The 24,326-nt window shown below is 45.9% G+C and overlaps 1 protein-coding gene and 1 pseudogene across 1 annotated transcript in view; one reads left to right on the top strand and one right to left on the bottom strand.

Moving 5' to 3' along the window:
* LOC124719992 (sodium/potassium/calcium exchanger 3) overlaps positions 1 to 24,326 on the bottom strand; it is a 684,419-nt gene that overhangs the window by 283,968 nt on the left and 376,125 nt on the right. The gene's annotated exons all lie outside the window — the stretch shown is intronic.
* LOC124720706 lies at positions 1,112 to 1,229 on the top strand (annotated as a pseudogene).

Genomic DNA, 24,326 nt, shown 5'->3' with positions numbered 1-24,326 from the left:
GGGTTATTTGCTAAGCGTGATAGCGTTACGGAGATGTTTAGCAAACTCGAGTGGCAGACTCTGCAAGAGAGGCGCTCTGCATCGCGGTGTAGCTTGCTCGCCAGGTTTCGAGAGGGTACGTTTCTGGATGAGGTATCGAATATATTGCTTCCCCCCAATTATACCTCCCGAGGAGATCACGAATGTAAACTTAGAGAGATTCGAGCGCGCACGGAGGCTTTCCGGCAGTCGTTGTGCCAGCGAACCATACGCGACTGGAACAGGAAAGGAGGTAATTACAGCGGCACGTAAAGTGCCCTTCGCCACACACCGTTGGGTGGCTTGCGGAGTATAAATGTAGATGTAGATTACTGTTGGTCTTGAGAAAGCGGGTGCATGTTTTTGAAACGGGTTGTATCTTAGACAGTGACTGGTGGTCAGGAACGCTGCGACCTGTTCGTCTTCGTTCTGTGAATGACACGGAAGGAGACTGCGTGGGCGGAACTCCCTCTGTGACGTCAGACTCGACGCGTGACGTTTTCTGTAACTGCTGTCTGCGAGTCGCTAACGCAAGACTGGAGCGCATGCAGTTGGCGTTTGAGCCAGCATACGTAACGCGTTCCAGGAACTGCCGCAGTAAACAGCTTTGTCTGAGGCGGTAAGGACGACTCGCGTAACAACAGCTGGCGGCCATTAAAATGGCGGCGCAGTGGAGGTGGTGCGCCAGAAACGTTAAATTAGCTGCCGGTGAATCTTCCGCGCTCCGTGTGGTAGTGTGCCACGAAACTCATCTGCTCCTGACGTTTCGTCCAGTCCTGCGCGGAACATCTTCGGAGGTGCATTCGGTTCCGACAAGATTCGCCAACCGACAGATCAGACATCGGGGACCTCCATAAATACCATGGAAAAGGAGCCGTTGTTGAAGTTACCAGTAAACCAATGACCACCCCCCCCCCAGTTCATTAGAGAATCCAACACCACGTGAAACAGTCTCAGATGTGTCATTACTTCACAGATGACTTGATTTGTAAAATATTTGACGTTAAGCATGTAAGGCCTATTAATGTCTGTTTTATTGCTTTGATATTCTGTTTGAGGTTTTTTCGAAATAGGCGGCAGCCATTATCAGGACGGCAATGGCCGTGCCGCAGTGGGTAGACCGGTTCCCGTGAGATCACCGAAGTTAAGCGCTGTCGGGCGTGGCCGGCACTTGGATGGGTGACCATCCGGGCCGCCATGCGCTGTTGCCATTTTTCGGGGCGCACTCAGCCTCGTGATGCTAATTGAGGAGCTACTCGACCGAATCGTAGCGGCTTCGGTCAAGAAAACCATCGTAACGACTGGGAGAGCGGTGTGCTGACCCCATGCCCCTCCTATCCGCATCCTCCACTAAGGATGACACGGCGGTCGGACTGTCCCGGTAGGCCCTCTTGGCCTGACGACGGAGTGACATTAGCAGGACACTGGACACGTATAGTCTAGGTTTGCGTTTTGTTTTAACGGAAGCTAACTTCTCAGGCATGTCAGTGTTTATGAAGTCGTATCTCCTGGACTTACAATGATGCAATTTTCCAGCTAAATGCAGTGACATGTGTTTTATGCTCTCTCCAAAATATGGAGCAAATAGTAGTAAACAAGAAATAAATTGAAATGTCACCTCTGATGCTGAAATGATACTGCATGAACAGCGAAAACGTAATAAGAGACAAACTTTTCCCCTTTCATAATGTCGCGGGGGGAGGGGGGGAAGGGGGGGGACATCAGCGAGAAAAAGTTTCAGATAGGTCTTACGTATTTTGGAAGTCGCTAAGTGGTCTTATTCTCGACTATTGGGTGACTATAGTCAACACAATGAAGGCAGCAGAGGATATACTACATAAAAGACGAGGGCCAGTAGAAATCCTTGGGTAACAGAAGAGATATTGAATTTAACTGATGAAAGGAGAAAATATAAAAATGCAGTAAATGAAGCAGGCGAAAAGGAATACAAAAGTATCAAAAATGAGATCAAGAAGAAGTGAAAAGTGGTTAAACAGGGATGGCTAGAGGACAAATGTAAGGATGAAGAGGCATATCTCACATAGGGGTGAGATAGATACTGCCTACAGAAAAATTAGAGATACCTTTGGAAAAAAAGAGACGACCTGTACGAATATCAAGAGCTCAGATGGAAACCCACTTCTAAGCAAAGAAGGGAAAGCAGAAAGGTGGAAGGAGTATATAGAGGGTCTATACAAGGGCGATGTACTTGAGGAAATGGAAGAGGACGTAGATGAAGATGAAATGGGAGATATGATACTGCGTGAGACAGAGCACTGAAAGACCTGAGTCCAAACAAGGCCCCGGGAGTAGACAACATTCCATTAGAACTACTGGCAGTCTTGGGAGGGCCAGTCCTGACAAAGAATGTATTGATTCCATTCCCAAAGAGAGCAGCTATTGATAGTCTATTATCGTGGTTTAGGGGAGATATTGCCACAGACATGATACGTGAATTGGACAGGCAATCATTAAAACAAAGGCGTTTTTCGTTGCGACGGGATGTTCTCATTAAATTTCAATCACCAGTTTTCTCCTACGATTGCGAAAACATTCTGTTGGCACCCACCTGCATAGGGAGAAATGATCATCACGATAAAATAGGAGAAGTCAGGGCTCACACAGAGAAATTTAAGTGCTCGTTTTTCCCGCGTGCCGTTTTAGAGTGGAACAGTAGAGAGACAGCTTGAAGGTGGTTCATTGAACCCTCTGCCAGGCACTTTATTGTGGATAGCAGAGTAATCACGTAGATGTAGATGCGAGTAGCAATCTATCCCCTTCACAGTATAGTGATTCCCTCGTGAAGTTTGTTGCAAATAATCCACTGCACTTCAACAGGAACAACAATGTACGTAACTGCAAATACGAGGATAAAAAAATGACATTCAGTAGGCCACATTAAGGTTGTCTGTAGCACAAAGACGGGTCACACTGGTGCAACCAACAGTTTTGATTACTTATCCGTTCACACAGATAAAATGCCTGACGGAGAGCAATGTACAATTTGAAACTAAATTGAAAAGGTTTCTCTTTGACAATTCATGCTTTGCTACAGAAGATTATATATTACTCTAATGTGTAAATGGTGATGCATAGGAATTACTAACATCTGTATTTAATTGAAAAACAAAAAAGCTAATAAATGATCAGCATGGAGACACATTTACAAAAAAGGTGTTGTCAGTATATAATGAATCGTTCCATATCATTACGATTTATTGTGCAAATGATACATGGAAAATGAAACTAAGTAGCTAATCACTGGTATATCACGAAGCATGGTATAGACATATATACTTTGAAAACCTCAAAATGGAACTCAAAAGTAAAATCAGATGATCGAAGTACAGGTACATTCCAGTTGTGATATGTTTGGTTATTGCTGGGAAACTGACAGAGTTACTGGCGAGAAATATTCCCGGAAAATAAGGAGAGAGGCTATGGCGTGCATCTTACAAAGGTTAGGCTATCATTATTGCAAAAGTTACATACATACATGTTAAAGCAAAATACTCATTTCATGGTGGCTTAAGCGCGTGAGACAATACCTTTAATCACATTTATGGCATCCCACAAGGTAGGAAGATGTTTAAAAAGTCATATCTTTTTTTCTACCCTGAAAATTGCTATATTTTCCACACACTCAGCGACGCATCATAGGTAAGATATCAAAGTGAGAAGATGTTGAAACCACAGTGAAACTAACGCATTGACAATCTAATAAAACAACTCTATTCTGCATGGAGGCACACACCTCCATGCAGTTCTGTTTCACATTTCAGTAACCGTTCACTTTGTCGACATGCGCAAGATCGGCAGAATGCCTTGCTTCTCTGCTCATTGCACACGTTTTTGGTCCAACAAAGAACACGTAGGCAACTTTGTTTTTTTTTTTTTGCAAACGTCAGCATTAAAAATGTTTTGCATACGAACTCAGAGCTGCAAGCGTGACTAACATAAAGAGTAGTACAGTAACCAAACAAGCATTACTTTCCGAGTTCCAGCTTCACTTGCTACCGACACAGAGTAAAAAAAGAGTGAAAAATGTAATTAAATGGATATCTAAAGCATGTTTTTCACATCACTTCCATCTCTTTCTGGTTTTTCGTAATATATATATATATATATATATATATATATATATATATATATATATATATATATATATATACTCCTGGAAATGGAAAAAAGAACACATTGACACCGGTGTGTCAGACCCACCATACTTGCTCCGGACACTGCGAGAGGGCTGTACAAGCAATGATCACACGCACGGCACAGCGGACACACCAGGAACCGCGGTGTTGGCCGTCGAATGGCGCTAGCTGCGCAGCATTTGCGCACCGCCGCCGTCAGTGTCAGCCAGTTTGCCGTGGCATACGGAGCTCCATCGCAGTCTTTAACACTGGTAGCATGCCGCGACAGCGTGGACGTGAACCGTATGTGCAGTTGACGGACTTTGAGCGAGGGCGTATAGTGGGCATGCGGGAGGCCGGGTGGACGTACCGCCGAATTGCTCAACACGTGGGGCGTGAGGTCTCCACAGTACATCGATGTTGTCGCCAGTGGTCGGCGGAAGGTGCACGTGCCCGCCGACCTGGGACCGGACCGCAGCGACGCACGGATGCACGCCAAGACCGTAGGATCCTACGCAGTGCCGTAGGGGACCGCACCGCCACTTCCCAGCAAATTAGGGACACTGTTGCTCCTGGGGTATCGGCGAGGACCATTCGCAACCGTCTCCATGAAGCTGGGCTACGGTCCCGCACACCGTTAGGCCGTCTTCCGCTCACGCTCCAACATCGTGCAGCCCGCCTCCAGTGGTGTCGCGACAGGCGTGAATGGAGGGACGAATGGAGACGTGTCGTCTTCAGCGATGAAAGTCGCTTCTGCCTTGGTGCCAATGATGGTCGTATGCGTGTTTGGCGCCGTGCAGGTGAGCGCCACAATCAGGACTGCATACGACCGAGGCACACAGGGCCAACACCGGCATCATGGTGTGGGGAGCGATCTCCTACACTGGCCGTACACCACTGGTGATCGTCGAGGGGACACTGAATAGTGCACAGTACATCCAAACCGTCATCGAACCCATCGTTCTACCATTCCTAGACCGGCAAGGGAACTTGCTGTTCCAACAGGACAATGCACGTCCGCATGTATCCCGTGCCACCCAACGTGCTCTAGAAGGTGTAAGTCAACTACCCTGGCCAGCAAGATCTCCGGATGTGTCCCCCATTGAGCATGTTTGGGACTGGATGAAGCGTCGTCTCACGCGGTCTGCACGTCCAGCACGAACGCTGGTCCAACTGAGGCTCCAGGTGGAAATGCCATGGCAAGCCGTTCCACAGGACTACATCCAGCATCTCTACGATCGTCTCCATGGGAGAATAGCAGCCTGCATTGCTGCGAAAGGTGGATATACACTGTACTAGTGCCGACATTGTGCATGCTCTGTTGCCTGTGTCTATGTGCCTGTGGTTCTGTCAGTGTGATCATGTGATGTATCTGACCCCAGGAATGTGTCAATAAAGTTTCCCCTTCCTGGGACAATGAATTCACGGTGTTCTTATTTCAATTTCCAGGAGTGTATATATATATGGTGAGTCACCTAACATTACCGCTGGATATATTTCGTGAACCACATCAAATACTGACGAATCCGTAATTGAAAACGGAAATCACGTGTGTACGTGTACCTCACCCCTCATGGTAATGTACATGTGGGTCAGTGAAAAAGACCAAGAAAAAGGTGTTAGCGTGTGGACGTAATGTGCTGTTCCAGTCTCTTCTGTACCTAAGGTCCATCAACGTTCGCTTTGGATCCCTACGTAATTCGGTGCTCTCCGATACACACGATCGAACAGCGGAGGAGTGGTACTCAAGCGTCAACTTTAGGTTACGATATCTCCGGATGTAATTAACATTTTACAATGCAACAAACGGCACTGATTACGTATTTGTTTGTATGTTCACATGTGCTAACAAAACTAACGGGGTTCCATTTAAAAAACGTAGGTTTGTGTTAAAAAACATACTTCCGTGCATTTTTGTATGGTTTGTATTAACCAATTACACTAGCCCCTCTCCTCACGTTCGATCTGTGGAATCGGTTCGTCAGTATTTGATGTGGTTTACGAAATATATCCAGCGGTAACTTTAGGTGACTCACCATATATATATATATATATATATATATATATATATATATATATATAGCGCAGTATTATTGACCTTCTGTAGGTGAGATTGAAGGGTTCGCAGTACATTATGCAATTCATGGAGCTTAAAACAGAAGAAAACTGGCACTACAGACTTGCGCCGTACTTTGTTTTGAAGTCAGAGTGTGTGGAGGCTGTCGCCATTTTAATTAGCTAGCCCAAATCATTAGAAGACTACTGCTTACCATTGTTTCCTCCTCATTATTTCTGTCGTGTGACGTTTTTCTGTCCTTGAATGCGTATTTGCTCTAGTAATACGACACATTTTGCCTCGTTAATGACCGCAGAGCCGTATTCTGCCTGTTTACACACTCTGTATTTGAACACGCAAGCCTCTACCAGTTTCTTTGGCGCTTCAGTGTATCCATAGTGCGACGTACCATTTGAAACTTGTTCAGATTATTGGAGATTCGTTATCATATTATTCATTTACACGGGTGCAGCCGGCCGAAGTGGCCGTGCGGTTCTAGGCGCTGCAGTCTGGAACCGCGAGACCGCTACGGTCGCAGGTTCGAATCCTGCCTTGGGCATGGATGTTTGTGATGTCCTTAGGTTAGTTAGGTTTAACTAGTTCTAAGTTCTAGGGGACTAATGACCTCAGCAGTTGAGTCCCATAGTGCTCAGAGCCATTTGAACCATTTGAACACGGGTGCACAAAAATATGCAAACACTGTGAGAGATGCCCGATTCAACGTAAACGGAGACGCCCCCCGGGCCTGAAGATGTTGTATTTGACCACGAACGGCTTTGTGCAGTGTCCTCAACACGTTGCAAGGGTCAGTCGACGTCAGAACAGTGTTGTGTGTCGTCGTGAGTGAATTACATCGGAAACCAGTGCAGTCGATCGTGAACAAACTGTTGGAGATCGTATCGTGAGTACTTCCGTCATCAGGGTAATGAAAGTGTTTGCTGTTTCAAGAGACACTATATCGAAGATTTATACCGCATACAGGAGAAGAGGGAAAAATGGTTCAAATGGCTCTGAGCACTATAGGACTTAACTTCTAAGGTCATCAGTCCCCTAGAACATTGAACTACTTAAACGTAACTAACCTAAGGACATCACACACACATCTATGCCCGAGGCAGGATTCGAACCTGCGACCGTAGCGGTCGCGCGGTTCTTCTAAGGTCATCAGTCCCCTAGAACTTAGAACTACTTAAACGTAACTAACCTAAGGACATCACACACACACATCCATGCCCGAGGCAGGATTCGAACCTGCGACCGTAGCGGTCGCGCGGTTCCAGACTGTAGCGCCTAGAACCGCTCGGCCACCCCAGCCGGCCAAGAGGGAAAAGATCATTCGGTACGTAACAATGCGGATGAAAGTGTGCATTGAGTCATCGTCACAGACGGTCATTGAAGAGAATTGCGAGGAAGAATAAGAGTGTTGTGTACATAGTTCCGCGTAGTCAGCGCGTGCACAACTTTCGCACTACAGCACGCCCCGCTAAGCACAACAGCGCAGGTGCACCGCCCGTCCGTCTCCGCACTACGAGATGGCGCCGCCATAGAGACGGACCAAATTCTGCTTCCGCCGATCTGCGTATTAATATGTAACGCAGCCAATGAGATTGCTGCTAACGTAGAACCTTTTCTCCTCGCGGATCACACTCGCGCAGTGATACATGAACGCGCGAGGTATTATAACGAGCGTACAGACCTCCGAATAGTCAGTCTGCATTAGTCTGTACCAGTCTATAATCAAGTTTCAGTCTGCAACTAATACGATTATCATATTCCTGTACATAACCATGAAGAGAAATGTATAGACACTTTTGTCAAGTATCAGAGATATGTGAGAATAAGATTAACGTACCAAGACCAAAGGAACTTCAGATTGTCAATTGTAAACAGCATCCAGAATCAAGTTAGATAAGGTTTATGCTTGTTATTACTTTAATAAATGTGTGTGAAAATTAATCAAGCTCTGTTTAAAGTTCGTCACCGTCCATCTCCTACTCTAAGCGTGCCAGTGGCATTTCTATCGTCTGACCTAACCGCAGAAGATAAACACGCCACGATAAGACCACGAGACATATTGCTGACACTCGCCTACTTCGTTAGAGTGACAAGTCAAATAATCTGATGGTGTGTGTAACCAAGGTCTTACAGTACGCACACCACAAAGAGGATAAAAGCTGACAAAAATCACTGCGGAACTGGAAGTCGCACTCGTGAACCCTGCCAGCAGCAGAACAACACTGCTAACAGCGAACACCGAACTGGAAGGCGATCTAGAATTCCAAAACCACTCACCAGAGATGTGCGAATGCCCAAGCAGCGAAAACGTGGTGCCGAAGCTGTAAAACCTGTGCTGTAGAGTGATGGGAGAAGGTCATTTGGTCGGATGGGCATTATTTGTTTCCAACTTCTGGCCGAGTTTGCGTCACAAGACTGAAACATGGCGGACATAATGTGATCATTTGGTCCGCTATATCGCGATATTCCATTTGCCTCATGGTTATTCTCCAACCGCCACAGGTTATGCGACCATTTTGAGTGGACAAATCCATGAGATGGTACAATGTTTTTCCGATGCTGTGTTCCAAGGCGACAGGGGCCCCTGTCCACACGGCCAGCATCCTCCAAGCTCTGGCTTTGTGTGCACAAGGATGCAGGATCGAGTCTACCCTGGCGAACGCAGTCGCCATATCTCAATATTATTGAGTCTCTGTGGTGCACTTTGGAGAGAACAGCGCGTTATCGCTGTTCGTCTATATCATTGTTACCTGAAAAAAAACCACCGTCTTCAGGCCACGAGTGGCCTACCGGTATCATCCGACCGCCGTGTCATCCTCAGTGGAGGATGCGGATAGGAGGGGCGTGGGATCAGTACACCGCTCTCCCGGCCGTTATGATGGTTTTCTTTGACCGGAGCCGCTACAGTTCGCTCGAGTAGCTCCTCAATTGACATCACGAGGCTGAGTGCACCCTGAAAAATCGCAACAGCGCATGTCGGACCTGATGGTCACCCATGCAAGTGCCGACCACGCCCGACAGCGCTTAACTTCGATGATCTCACGGGAACCGGTGTATCCACTGCGGCAAGGCCGTTGCCTATCGTTACCTGACCTTGGTACTATTTAGCAGGTAGAATGGTACGCCATTCCCATGACACAGGATGTGTGTATAGGGTGAAAGGTATTTAAACTGACAAACTCTGAGAGGTTGTAGGGGGCATCAAAATAAATATTTTTCCCTACTGTCATTTTTTCCTATGAGGAGTATTTAAACTGGTAGAGGACGATTTTTCTGGCGGCGAATTAATTAAACCAACAAACACTTTTCCATTTTCTTATGACCAAGAGACAACACATTAACACAACCCAATTTCGATTACAGTAGATTTTCAAAAATGCCTCCATTGACACGTAAACAAAGGTTACACCGTCGGATCACGTTCTGTCTGACACGGGCAAAAACCCCAGGAGTATCCTGAATTGTTCCTGCTGCTGCTGCTATCCGGGCAACCAGATCCTCTTCTGATGCAACAGGAGTTGCGTAAACAAGGTTGCGCACCTCTCCCCACACAGAAAAGTCCAGAGGGGGCATATCTGGGGATCGAGCAGTCCACGGTACAGGACCACCTCTGCCAATCCACGTCGTTGGGAACCGTCGGCCCAGGAATCGACGCACACGACGACTGAAATGTGCCGGCGCCCCGTCATGTTGGAACCACATGCGTTGTCTTTTCGGAAGCGGGACATCTTCCAGCAATTCTGGCAATGCTCTGGCGAGAAAATTGTAATAGTGGCTGCCATTTAATGGCCTAGGTAGCAGATACGGCCCAATTAAACAGTCCCCAACAACACCGACCCACACATTAACGAAGAACCGCACTTGACGAGCGCTAGTAAATGTGGCGTGTGGGTCATCCTCACTCCAAACATGCGAACTGTGCGTGTTGAAGACTCCATCACGCCCGAACGTTGCTTCATCGGTAAACAACACAACAACACAGAGGACGGAAATGTAGGATGCGTTTGACACTGTTCCAGGTACCACTGCGAAAACTGTACTCTGGGTGGATAATCAACTGGTTCTAGTTTGTGGACACGCTGTAAGTGAAATGGACGCAACAATTGCTCTCGAATGACTGTTCTTGCATTGGTCTGATTAGTCCCCATGTTACGTGCAATTGCACGAGTGCTGATTGGAGGATCCCGCTCCACGTGCTGCAAGACAGCTTCCTCAAATTGCAGCGTTCTTACCGTGCGACGGCGTCCCTTTCCAGGTAATCTGCTAAATGACCCGGTCTCACGCAGACGTCGGTACACAGCAGCAAAGGTCGTATGATGCGGGATACGGCGATTAGGATATTGTTGTTGATAAACCCGCTGTGCAGCTCGTCCGTTGTGGTGCGCTACGTAGTACGCACCGACCATATCAGTGTACTCACTCCAGGTGTATCGCTCCATTAGTAGACGGAGGCAATGCACTACTACACTGGTGGACAGAAGTTGCCTACAACTGAAGGGCGTAATACGGCCTCTAACAACTGAAGAGCGTAATACGGCCTCTATCGGTTTAAATAATGCTCATAGGAAAAAATGACACTAGGGAAAAATATGTGTTTTGATGTCCCCTACAACTGCCCAGAGTTTGTCGGTTTAAATACTTTTCACCCTGTATATGCATTCCGAAAGGAGTGGAATCTGTCTTGAATACCAACTGTGTTCGCACTACACCGTATTAGGCATAGTAATGTGTTGAGTTTTTTCTGATGTTTCCATACTGTAGTCCACCACCTGTACATCACATCCTTACAGCTAAAAGTGATGTACCTGTCAATATCATTTTAAATTCCGCGTTATTTTAGAACGTACTTGGTATTTTCCTTCAATGCTAATAACCTTGTTTTTGTTTTCAAGTTATAAGAGTTCGCCTCTTGAGTCCAAGCGATGTACAGAAGTAAAACTTTTATCCATTATGGACTTGGAACACTGCGACTGTGTTGTTAAAGATTTCAGGAATTACTCAATCGCCATTTTTTTTCTTCAATTTTTAATTATTCATGACCCGTTTCGAATCGCCTGGCGATTCATCTTCAGATGATAGAATTGAGTTTGGAGTATTGTGGTTGTCGTGCATCTGTGGCAAATACACAGACGAAAAAGTGAGCACTGTATGTGGAAAGAATATTACGATTGTAAGATTACTTTGATCGTATTACTCACTGCTTTTATTCTTGTGGCAGGCAATGCTCTGGAAAACGTAACGTGTGCTCACCAGTAGCGTTAAATATCAAGTAAAACAGGTACTTTTCCACCGATGGCGACTCCCACATACTTTCAAAAATATAAATAAACCAAAGAGTGTGACTGTTGTCTCCAAAGAGTTTTGTGAAGGCAGAGATTTTCTTTGCTCATTTTTCCATTTGTGTGACATTCGCAATAAAATATATGTGTATTACATTACCTTTTTTACAAAAATCATTATTATGTTTTTACATTGCAATATTTTCTTTTGCTATTTATAAAATCTACGACAAAGTGTTTAGAACAATATTTCTGGCGGTGAAGTTATGTTTGGTATGTTTCTCATTGCTCAATAAACAGGATAGCATACACATGGGGAGGGGAGGCGGGAAGGGGGGGGAAGGAGGAAGGGAGGGATGGGAGGGGGGAGGGGGGAAGGGAGAGAGAGAGAGAGAGAGAGAGAGAGAGAGAGAGAGAGAGAGAGAGAGATTGTGTGCGCGTAAGAAAAAAGAGAGGTAGAGAGGATGTTGTTTAGGTGTGGTATGAGCGATGTGGGGATTAATATGGGAGTAATTGAGTACAGTATTTATTACTTTTTCAAATTTAAGGACTCTTTGAAATTTTGGAAGAATGGGTTGTTTGCTAAATCCATTTGTTCATTTAAGATGGTGTGGGGTGTTTCATTGTTATGTGTGAAAATATCTAATTGTTCCAAGAGGTCCATTTTTATGCCTTTGTGTACAGTGTATAGAATGTGGAGGTTGGTTTTTAATATCTGTGACTGAATCACTAGTTTGGGCTAGATGGGCTGCAAAAGTGGATTTATTTAAATTTTTTAAACGGAGTGCGTCAGTGTGCTCTTTGTATCGGATTTCAAAATTTTTTCCTGTCTGTTCTAAGCACAGAAGACTGTCAATCATCTCAAGTCTTCTGAGTGAAGTACTTAAATGTGTGTTTCTACGAATTAATTTTATTACTGTGTTAACTTCTTGTATCCGTTGTATAAATTTGCCCTGTTCTCCTTTTACTTGTGTCTTAGTTAAAATTTCGTTATTTCAATCCAAACGTTTCACCACTTCTGTTAAATGTTGAGGGTGTCCTTGTTTCTCCAATGTATTCCGCTCAATATACCTATACACACTATGGAAGGTTTTTTCATAATTTAATCAATTTTCTAAAAATTACTATCACTCTTCTGCATACGCAACATCTCTTTCCGCTAGTTATACCCCATTTTGTCTACATTTTTTTCCTGTAGTCCTCGAGTTCTTAAAGAGTACATCAAGTTTCTATTCCGACGCAAATGACCCTGTCATTCTCGACACGATGACGCCTGAGCTCGCTTCTTTACGTCACAATGACTAAACATTTCCCGTCATTTAGGACTCGTGTTTCCCATCGCGTCGCGTCTCACGTAATTCCCCAGCCCTTTGTCAGCGCCTTGACGGAGCGCAAACTAACAATAAGCACGAAAACAAAACAAAAAGCCCGTACATACAGCATCCGGCTGTCCTCTCTCACACTTCGCGGTGATTAACGTGTGAACAGCACTTATAGCGGGCTTCATACGGTGCAACCTTGACATGGCACAAGCTTTCAGTGGATTCTATGTTCCGAACACAGAATAAAAAATTCCGATAAGTGGTACTGTTTACAGAAAGGTGCCATGTCGGCAACATCAAACGGTTCTAATGGCTCTGAGCACTAAGGGACTTAACATCTATGGTTATCAGTCCCCTAGAACTTAGAACGACTTAAACCTAACTAACCTAAGGACATCACACACATCCATGCCCGAGGCAGGATTCGAGCCTGCGACCGTAGCGGTCACGCGTCGGCAACATCGACAGCAAGTGGGATGATTCATTAAATCATGAGAACCTGCTGAAATTTACGAAGTACTTAAAACTGGTTGTGTCTCAAATGTCTGCTGATCACACAATACTTTTTTTGAAGGTATATTACGAAGGTGGCAGGGGTAAAATACAGGGAGCGAAAGGAATTTACAATTTGCACATAAAGCAGATGGCAGTTACAAGAGTCGAGGGGCACGAAAGGGAAGGAGTGGTTGGGAAGGGAGTGAAACAGGGTTGCCGCCTGTCCCAGATGTTATTCAATCTGCATATTGAGCAAGCAGTGAAGGAAACAAAAGAAAAATTCAGAGTAGGTATTAAAGTCCATGGAGAAGAAATAAAAACTTTGAGGTTCGCCGATGACATTGTAATTCTGTCAGAGACAGCAAAGGACTTGGAAGCGCAGTTGAACGGAATGGATGGTGTCTTGAAAGGGGGGTATAAGATGAACATCAACAAAAGCAAAACGAGGAATATGGAATGTAGTCGAATTAAGGAGTGGTTGGGAAGGGAGTGAGACAGGGTTGCCGCCTGTCCCAGATGTTATTCAATCTGCATATTGAGCAAGCAGTGAAGGAAACAAAAGAAAAATTCAGAGTAGGTATTAAAGTCCATGGAGAAGAAATAAAAACTTTGAGGTTCGCCGATGACATTGTAATTCTGTCAGAGACAGCAAAGGACTTGGAAGCGCAGTTGAACGGAATGGATGGTGTCTTGAAAGGGGGGTATAAGATGAACATCAACAAAAGCAAAACGAGGAATATGGAATGTAGTCGAATTAAGTCGGGTGATGTTGAGGGAATTAGATTAGGAAATGAGACACTTAAAGTAGTAAAGGAGTTTTGCTATTTAGGGAGCAAAGTAACTGACGATGGTCGAAGTAGAGAGGATATAAAATGTAGACTGGCAGTGGCAAGGAAAGGGTTTCTGAAGAAGAGGAATTTGTTAACGTCGAATATTGATTTAAGTGTGAGGAAGTCGTTTCTGAAAGTATTTGTATGGAGTGTAGCCATATATGGAAGTGAAACATGGACGATAAATAGTTTGGACAAGAAGAGAATAGAAGCTTTCGAAATGTGGTGCTAGAGAACAATGCTGAAGATTAGGTGGGTAGATCACATAACTAATGAGGAGGTATTGAATAGAATTGGGGAGAAGAGGAGTTTGTGGCACAACTTGACTAGAAGAAGGGACCGGTTGAGTAGGACATGTTCTGAGGCATCAAGGGATCACCAATTTAGTACTGGAGGGCAGCGTGGAGGGTAAATATCGTAGAGGGAGACCAAGAGATGACTATACTAAGCAGATTCAGAAGGATGTAGGCTGCAGTAGGTTCTGGGAGATGAAGAAGCTTGCACAGGATAGAGTAGCATGGAGGACTGCATCAAACCAGTTCCAGGACTTAAGAGCACAACCACAACAACAACATTGATTCCTATTACGTAAGTATTCTCCGTTACTGTATTTGAAGTACGTCTGTTAATCTCTATGCTTATAATAAATCTGCCGTGCCCGTCCGATTATCTTTTAAGACGCTAATCTCCAAAACTACTACACGCGTATTCATGTACCTTTCGCAGCTAACTTGAGCGTACAAAACTTTTGGTAACACTTTCGGAGAACAACGACCCTGTAAGCTATATAAAATTAGTGAAAAGCAGTCTACATCGCAATGGCTATTTTATGTAAAATGGCCCGTTTTGGTGTCGCATTGGGCCATCTTCAGAACAGCCCCATCAGCTGAAGTTGACGGCTGTCGCTGAAAGGGCTCACAGTTTCAGCGAAGGAGGCTACTAACTATTCTGGAAATTGTCAACTTCAGTTGACGGCTGTCGCTGAAAGGGCTCACAGTTTCAGCGAAGGAGGCTACTAACTATTGTGGACATTGTCAACTTCAGTTGACGGCTGTCGCTGAAAGGGCTCACAGTTTCAGCGAAGGAGGCTACTAACTATTCTGGACATTGTCAACTTCAGTTGACGGCTGTCGCTGAAAGGGCTCACAGTTTCAGCGAAGGAGGCTACTAACTATTCTGGACATTATCAACTTCAGTTGACGGCTGTCGCTGAAAGGGCTCACAGTTTCAGCGAAGGAGGCTACTAACTATTCTGGACATTGTCAACTTCAGTTGACGGCTGTCGCTGAAAGGGCTCACAGTTTCAGCGAAGGAGGCTACTAACTATTGTGGACATGGTCAACTTCAGTTGACGGCTGTCGCTGAAAGGGCTCACAGTTTCAGCGAAGGAGGCTACTAACTATTCTGGACATTGTCAACTTCAGTTGACGGCTGTCGCTGAAAGGGCTCACAGTTTCATCGAAGGAGGCTACTAACTATTCTGGACATTGTCAACTTCAGTTGACGGCTGTCGCTGAAAGGGCTCACAGTTTCAGCGAAGGAGGCTACTAACTATTCTGGACATTGTCAACTTCAGTTGACGGCTGTCGCTGAAAGGGCTCACAGTTTCAGCGAAGGAGGCTACTAACTATTCTGGACATTGTCAACTTCAGTTGACGGCTGTCGCTGAAAGCGCTCACAGTTTCAGCGAAGGAGGCTACTAACTATTCTGGACATTGTCAACTTCAGTTGACGGCTGTCGCTGAAAGCGCTCACAGTTTCAGCGAAGGAGGCTACTAACTACACTCCTGGAAATTGAAATAAGAACACCGTGAATTCATTGTCCCAGGAAGGGGAAACTTTATTGACACATTCCTGGGGTCAGATACATCACATGATCACACTGACAGAACCACAGGCACATAGACACAGGCAACAGAGCATGCACAATGTCGGCACTAGTACAGTGTATATCCACCTTTCGCAGCAATGCAGGCTGCTATTCTCCCATGGAGACGATCGTAGAGATGCTGGATGTAGTCCTGTGGAACGGCTTGCCATGCCATTTCGACCTGGCGCCTCAGTTGGACCAGCGTTCGTGCTGGACGTGCAGACCGCGTGAGACGACGCTTCATCCAGTCCCAAACATGCTCAATGGCGGACGGATCCGGAGATCTTGCTGGCCAGGGTAGTTGACTTACACCTTCTAGAGCACGTTGGGTGGCACGGGATACATGCGGACGTGCATTGTCCTGTTGGAACAGCAAGTTACCTTGCCGGTCTAGGAATGGTAGAACGATGGGTTCGTTGACGGTTTGGATGTACCGTGCACTATTCAGTGTCCCCTCGACGATCACCAGTGGTGTACGGCCAGTGTAGGAGATCGCTCGCCACGCCATGATGCCAGGTGTTGGCCCTGTGTGCCTCGGTCGTATGCAGTCCTGATTGTGGCGCTCACCTGCACGGCGCCAAACACGCATACGACCATCATTGGCACCAAGGCAGAAGCGACTCTCATCGCTGAAGACGACACGTCTCCATTCGTCCCTCCATTCACGCCTGTCGCGACACCACTGGAGGCGGGCTGCACGATGTTGGGGCGTGAGCGGAAGACGGCCTAACGGTGTGCGGGACCGTAGCCCAGCTTCATGGAGACGGTTGCGAATGGTCCTCGCCGATACCCCAGGAGCAACAGTGTCCCTAATTTGCTGGGAAGTGGCGGTGCGGTCCCCTACGGCACTGCGTAGGATCCTACGGTCTTGGCGTGCATCCGTGCGTCGCTGCGCTCCGGTCCCAGGTCGACGGGCACGTGCACCTTCCGCCGACCACTGGCGACAACATCGATGTACTGTGGAGACCTCACGCCCCACGTGTTGTGCAATTCGGCGGTACGTCCACCCGGCCTCCCGCATGCCCACTATACGCCCTCGCTCAAAGTCCGTCAACTGCACATACGGTTCACGTCCACGCTGTCGCGGCATGCTACCAGTGTTAAAGACTGCGATGGAGCTCCGTATGCCACGGCAAACTGGCTGACACTGACGGCGGCGGTGCACAAATGCTGCGCAGCTAGCGCCATTCGACGGCCAACACCGCGGTTCCTGGTGTGTCCGCTGTGCCGTACGTGTGATCATTGCATGTACAGCCCTCTCGCAGTGTCCGGAGCAAGTATGGTGGGTCTGACACACCGGTGTCAATGTGTTCTTTTTTCCATTTCCAGCAGTGTATTCTGGACATTGTCAACTTCAGTTGACGGCTGTCGCTGAAAGGGCTCACAATTTCAGCGAAGGAGGCTACTAACTATTCTGGACATTGTCAACTTCAGTTGACGGCTGTCGCTGAAAGGGCTCACAGTTTCAGCGAAGGAGGCTACTAACTATTCTGGACATTGTCAACTTCAGTTGACGGCTGTCGCTGAAAGGGCTCACAGTTTCAGTGAAGGAGGCTACTAACTATTCTGGACATTGTCAACTTCAGTTGACGGCTGTCGCTGAAAGGGCTCACAGTTTCAGCGAAGGAGGCTACTAACTATTCTGGACATTGTCAACTTCAGTTGACGGCTGTCGCTGAAAGGGCTCACAGTTTCAGCGAAGGAGGCTACTAACTATTCTGGACATTGTCAACTTCAGTTGACGGCTGTCGTTGAAAGGGCTCACAGTTTCAGCGAAGGAGGCTACTAACTATTCTGGACATTGTCAACTTCAGTTGACGGCTGTCGCTGAAAGGGCTCACAGTTTCAGCGAAGGAGGCTACTAACTATTCTGGACATTGTCAACTTCAGTTGACAGCTGTCGCTGAAAGGGCTCACAGTTTCAGCGAAGGAGGCTACTAACTATTCTGGACATTGTCAACTTCAGTTGACGGCTGTCGCTGAAAGGGCTCACAGTTTCAGCGAAGGAGGCTACTAACTATTCTGGACATTGTCAACTTCAGTTGACGGCTGTCGCTGAAAGGGCTCACAGTTTCAGCGAAGGAGGCTACTAACTATTCTGGACATTGTCAACTTCAGTTGACGGCTGTCGCTGAAAGGGCTCACAGTTTCAGCGAAGGAGGCTACTAACTATTCTGGACATTGTCAACTTCAGCTGATGGCGCTGTTCTGAAGATGGCCCAATACGAGACCGAAACGGCTCATTTTACATAAAACAACCATTGCGATGTAGACTGGTTTTCACTAATTTTCTGTAACTCGAGCGCAGTTTGGGGCATCGAACAGGCTTCAGTTCATCAAAATCTGATCACGGATGTAAAGATTTTGTAGAACTTCCTTGTCTGTCTGGTTTCCTGAACACGCTAACCTCCAAAACTACTAGACGGATTTTTATTGGGGTTTGCACTGGTAACTTCAGGGCATCGTACACGCTGTATTTTATCGAAACCGGATCTCGGAAGAAAATACTCTTGCATTTCATAAAAACATATGTATGGTGTCCACATCTCCTCCGAAACCACTGGACCGATTTCAACCAAACTCGGCACATGTATCACTTACTGTCTGGAAGAGTCGTTGTCCTGGTAAAAAAAACCCTGTCTCTCGTGGGTGGGAAAGAAGTGTAGGTTGCGACTGGCGAATACCCCGGCGTCTATTCACACACTATTTGTAAAAGAGACTACTTTGTGTCTTGCAACAAACTTCACATGTAATTTCAAACCTTTGCGATACTTTTCCCCACTGACTCTCCTCACGTAACGATGAAAGAAAAAAAAAAGTTTATCGTTTATTGCATTTTCGACGGTGGCCGAGATGTTCTAGGCGCTACAGTCCGGAACCGCGCGACTGCTACGCTCGCAGGTTCGACTCCTACCTCGGACATGGTCGTGTGTGATGTCCCTAGGTTAGTTAGGTTTACGTAGTTCTAAGTTCTAGGGGACTGATGACCTCAGATGTTAAGTCCCACAGTGCTCAGAGCCATTTGAACCCTTTTTTTTTTTTTTCGCTTCAGGCATGACGTTTTAATATGCGACACATTCTGCAGACATTGTTCACATGTACTGCACATTGTTCAGGATCTATGATGTCATAAACTCTGTGATGCGCGTAAAACTTCCGTGTCATGCGTGACGGTTAAATTTACCACGAACGCGCCGAACCGATTTCGATGAAACTTGGTTAGGGAGATGGATTGAACCCTGAGGAAGAACACAGGCTACTACATAAGGTATGTACCTCAAGATACTGTTCTGAAGAATATTAAGCGAATTAGGGAAAATTGTTTTTGAACACAGCTACTTACTCTATGGTTTTTAGAGTTTTATCATATTTGTAGAAATGCTTTTATTGGGTGATACGTGCTACGTGATAAGACTCAAAGTAATGAATACGATGATTACACTATCTTCAATGTCTTTAATCCATGCTCCCACAGTATTTCTTACATAATATGTAGCTACTATGCGCGCTCTCCAGTATTTGAGAACGAAACCACTTTGTGACTTGCAACAAAATTCGCACATAATTTCAGACGTGTGCGAAATTCTTTCTGGCTTACAACCGCAGTGAAAGGGTACGGTGAGCTCACTTGGCATGAGTTTATTGCATACACTTGTTTGGACGAATTAATTAAATTAATTTGGTCTTAATATCAATCAATTATCATCTGGCAATTTTCATAAATAAAATCAGTTGTTCTTGTTGTTGTTGTTGTAGTCTTCAGTCCAGAGACTGGTTTGGTGCAGCTCTCTATGCTACTCTATCCTGTGCAAGCTTCTTCATCTCCCAGTACCTACTGCAACCTACATCCTTCTTAATCTGCTTGGTGTATTCATCTCTTGGTCTCCCTCTACGATTTTTACACTCCACGCTGCCCTCCAGTACTAAATTGTTGATCCTTTGATGCCTCAGAACATGTCCTACCAACTGGTCCCTTCTTCTAGTCAAGTTGTGCCACAAACTCCTCTACTCCCCAATCCTATTCAACACCTCCTCATTAGTTATGTGATCTACCCCTCTAAATTTTAGCATCCTTCTGTAGCACCACATTTCGAAAGCTTCTATTCTCTTCTTGTCCAAACTATTTATCGTCCATGTTTCACTTCCATACATGGCTACACTCCATACAAATACTTTCAGAAACGCTTTCCTTGCCATTGCCAGTCTACATTTTATATCCTCTCTACTCCGACCATCATCAGTTATTTTGCTCCCCAAATAGACACTATTTTAAGTGTCTAATTTCCAAATCTAATTCCCTCAGCATCACCCTATTTAATTCGACTACATTCCATTATCCTCGTTTGCTTTTGTTGATGCTTGATCTTATATCCTCCTTTCAAGACACTGTCCATTCCGTTCAACTGCTCTTCCAAGTCCTTTGCTGCCTCTGACAGAACTGCAATATCGTCGGCAAACCTCGAAGATTTTATTTCTTTTCCCTGAACTTCAGTTTCTACTCCGAATTTTTTCTTTTGTTTCCTTTACTGCTTGCTCAATATACAGACTGAATAACATCGGGGAGAGGCTACAACCCTGTCTCACTCCCTTCCCAACCACTGCTTCCCTTTCATGCCTCTCGACTCTTATAACTGTCATCTGGTTTCTGTACAAATTGTAAATAGCCTTTCGCTCCCTGTATTTTACCCCTGCCACCTTCAGAATTTGAAAGAGAGTATTCCAGTCAACATTGTCGAAACCATTCTCTAAGTCTACAGGTGCCAGAAACGTAGGTTTGCCTTTCCTCAATCTTTCTTCTAAGTTAAGTCGTAGGGTCAGAATTGCCTCACGTGTTCCAACATTCCTACGGAATCCAAACTGATCTTCGCCGAGGTCGGCTTCTACCAGATTTTCCATTCGTCTGTAAAGAATTCATGTTAGTATTTTGCAGTCGTGACTTATTAAACTGATAGTTCGGTAATTTTCACATCTGTCAACACCTGCTTTCTTTGGGATTGGAATTATTATATTCTTCTTGAAGTGAGAGGGTACTTCGCCTGTCTCATACATCTTGCTCACCAGATGGTAGAGTTTTGTCAGCACTGGCTCTCCCAAGGCCGTCAGTAGTTCCAATGGAATGTTGTCTACTCCGGGGGCCTTGTATCGACTCAGGTCTTTCAGTGCTCTGTCAAACTCTTCACGCAGTATCGTATCTCCCATTTCATCTTCATCTACATCCTCTTCCATTTCCATAATAATGTCCTCAAGTACATCACCCTTGTATAGACCCTCTATATACTCCTTCCACCTTTCTGCTTTCCCTTCTCTGCTTAGAACTGGGTTTCCATCGAAGCTGCTTACTACTAATAACCACAAAATGATGAAAGGAAAAAAAAAGGTTATCACTACATTTTCGTCTTTCATGCAGTAAAACCGTCCCGTCGGGCATGACATAATGACGTTTTAAATTTATTGTTCTCGACTCTATTCGCCACAGACACTACGCACATATGCCGCTGAATGTAGCTCTGAAATTATATTACGCACATAGAGGGGGGGGGGGGGGGAGAAGGAGATAGAAAGAGAAAGTGAATAACAGGAGATGGACAAGGAGAGTGGGGAAGAGGACACGGATATAGAAAGGAAAGAGGAAGAGATGGAAGGAATAACAGGAGGTGGACGAGGAGAGTGTGAAAGGGGACATGGATATAGAAAGGAAAGAGAAGGAGATGGAAAGGAATAACAGGAGATGGAGAAGGAGAGTGGGGAAGACATGGATATAGAAAGGAAAGAGAATGAGGTGGAAAGGAATAACAGGAGGTGGACAAGGACGACATGGATATAGAAAGGAAAGAGGAGGAGATGGAAAGAGAGTAGGAGGAGAAGGTGGAGAGAGAATGGAGGATTAAGGAGCAGAAGAGAGAGAAGGGATAGAAAGGGGGAGCAGAGGAGTTGGATAAAAACAGGAGGAAGGAGGAGATTTGCTAACAGAATTGAAATATATACATATCTGGGCAACGCCAGTTACAAAGCTAGTCATTAATAAAAATATACTGTGAGACAAGAAAAATGAACGAAATGGAGTTGAGAGAGTATGTGATTTTGTTTGAGAATCATCAGAACTACAAACAACTTTCCAGTATGAGGAGACTCATCAGCATGACAATGCACCAAATCTGGTCTGGGTAAATTACGTGTCACGTGTAGACGAGCGTTGTCCTGCTGAAAAATGGTACCACAGTACTGTCGCACAGGATGTAACACGTGAGGACGCGGGATGTGCGTGACGTACCGCTCTGCCGTCTTCTGGATGACTCTGTATTATTCTGGAACGCTCTCCAGAACATTTTCTTACGTACTTGAAGGTTCTACAACATTCAAGAACATTCTACTACATTCTGAAACATTTTCGAAAATTCTAGATTATTCTGCCTGGAATACTGTAACATATTCAAGAGTATACTGGCAACTCTACTGACTTCCCATAAGAAGTCCATTGGTGTGATATGCCTTCTTCTCGCCGTTATACACTACTGGCCATTAAAAGTGCTACACCAAGAAGAAATGCAGATGATAAACGGGTATACTAGAACTGAAATGTCATTATATTTTCACCCGATTTGGGAGCATAGATCCTGAGAAATCAGTACCCAGAACAACCACCTCTGGCCGTAATAACGGCCTCGATACGCCTGTATTTTCTGTATCGAGAAAGGCACGTACACGAACTGCAACATGCGGTCGTGCATTATCCCGCTGAAATGTAGGGTTTCGCAGGGATCGAATGAAGGGTAGAGCCACGGGTCGTAACACATCCGAAATGTAGCGTCCACTGTTCAAAGTGCCGTGAATGCGAACAAGAGGTGACCGAGATGTGTAATCAGTGACACCCCATACCATCACGCCGGGTGATACACCAGTATGGCGATGACGAATACACGCTTCCAAGGTGCGTTCACCGCGATGTCGCCAAACACGAAGGCAACAATCATAATACTGTAAACAGAACCTAGATTCATCCGAAAAAATGACGTTTTGCCATAGGCGCACCCAGGTTCGTCGTCGAGTACACCATCGCAGGTGCTCCTGTCTGTGATGCAGCGTCAAGGGTAACCGCAGCCACGGTCTCCGAGCTCATAGTCCGTGCTGCTGCGAATGTCGTCGAACTGTTCGTGCAGATGGTTGTCGTCTTGCAAACGTCCCCATCTGTTTACTCAGGGATCGAGACGTGGCTGCACGATCCGTTACAGCCGGGTGGATAAGATGCCTGTCATTTCGACTGCTATTGATACGAGGCCGTTGGGATCCAGCACGGCGTTCCGTATTAAGCTCCTGAACCCACCGATTCCATATTCTGCTAACAGTCATTGGATCTCGACTAACGCTAGCAGCAATGTCGCGATATGATAAACCGCAATCGCGATAGGCTACAATCCGACCTTTATCAAAGTCGGAAACGTGATGGTATGCATTTCTCCTCCTTACACGAGGCATCACAACAACGTTTCACCAGGCAACGCCGGTCAACTGCTGTTTGTGTATGAGAAATCGGTTGGAAACTTTCCTCGTGTCAGCACGTTGTAGGTGTCGCCACCGGCGCCAACCTTGAGCGAATGGTCTGAAAAGCTAATCATTTGCATATCACAGCATCTGCTTTCTGTCGGCTAAGTTTCGCGTCTGTAGCACGTCATCTTCGTGGTGTAGCAATTTTAATGGCCAGCAGTGTATTCTGATCCAGCCTGTGCAGTTGCCAACAGAAAGCATCTTTCAGGATACAGAACTGCCGTACCATGTAACCCGCATAGGGCTGTCGGGATAGGTTCAGAATTACAGTGGTATGCACGGAGAAAGCACCCCTACATTCATACTTTACACTGATCAGCCACAACATTACGAGCACGTACATAATAGACGGTATCTCGACCTTCAGCACGGATAACAGTCCCGACATGTCGCGGCACGGAATCAATGAGGCATTGGTAGATCGCCGGAGGGATTTGGCACCACATCTGCACACACACACGGGTCACCTAATTCGCGTAGATTCCGGGGAGTGAGTGGCGATCAAGTCTGACGTCACGTTGAATCACATCCCAGATGTGTTCCATTGGTGAGATGTGGCTGGTTGGGCGGGCAGCACATCAATTGTGACTCGCCACTGTTTTCCCGGAACCACTCCATCACACTCCTGGCCTTGTGGCATGGAGCATTGTCTTGTTGAAAAATACCACTGCTCCCAGGAAACATGGTCGTCATAAAGAGGTATACATAGTCTGCAACGAGCGTACGATGCTGCTTGGTCGCCACGGTACCTTTAACGAGCTCC

The sequence above is a fragment of the Schistocerca piceifrons genome, chromosome 11 (genome assembly GCF_021461385.2).
Source record: "Schistocerca piceifrons isolate TAMUIC-IGC-003096 chromosome 11, iqSchPice1.1, whole genome shotgun sequence".
NCBI classification, from domain to species: Eukaryota; Metazoa; Arthropoda; class Insecta; order Orthoptera; family Acrididae; genus Schistocerca; species Schistocerca piceifrons.
The sequence above is the reverse complement of the archived record's forward strand: the minus strand, read 5'-3'. Positions and strand labels throughout refer to the sequence as shown.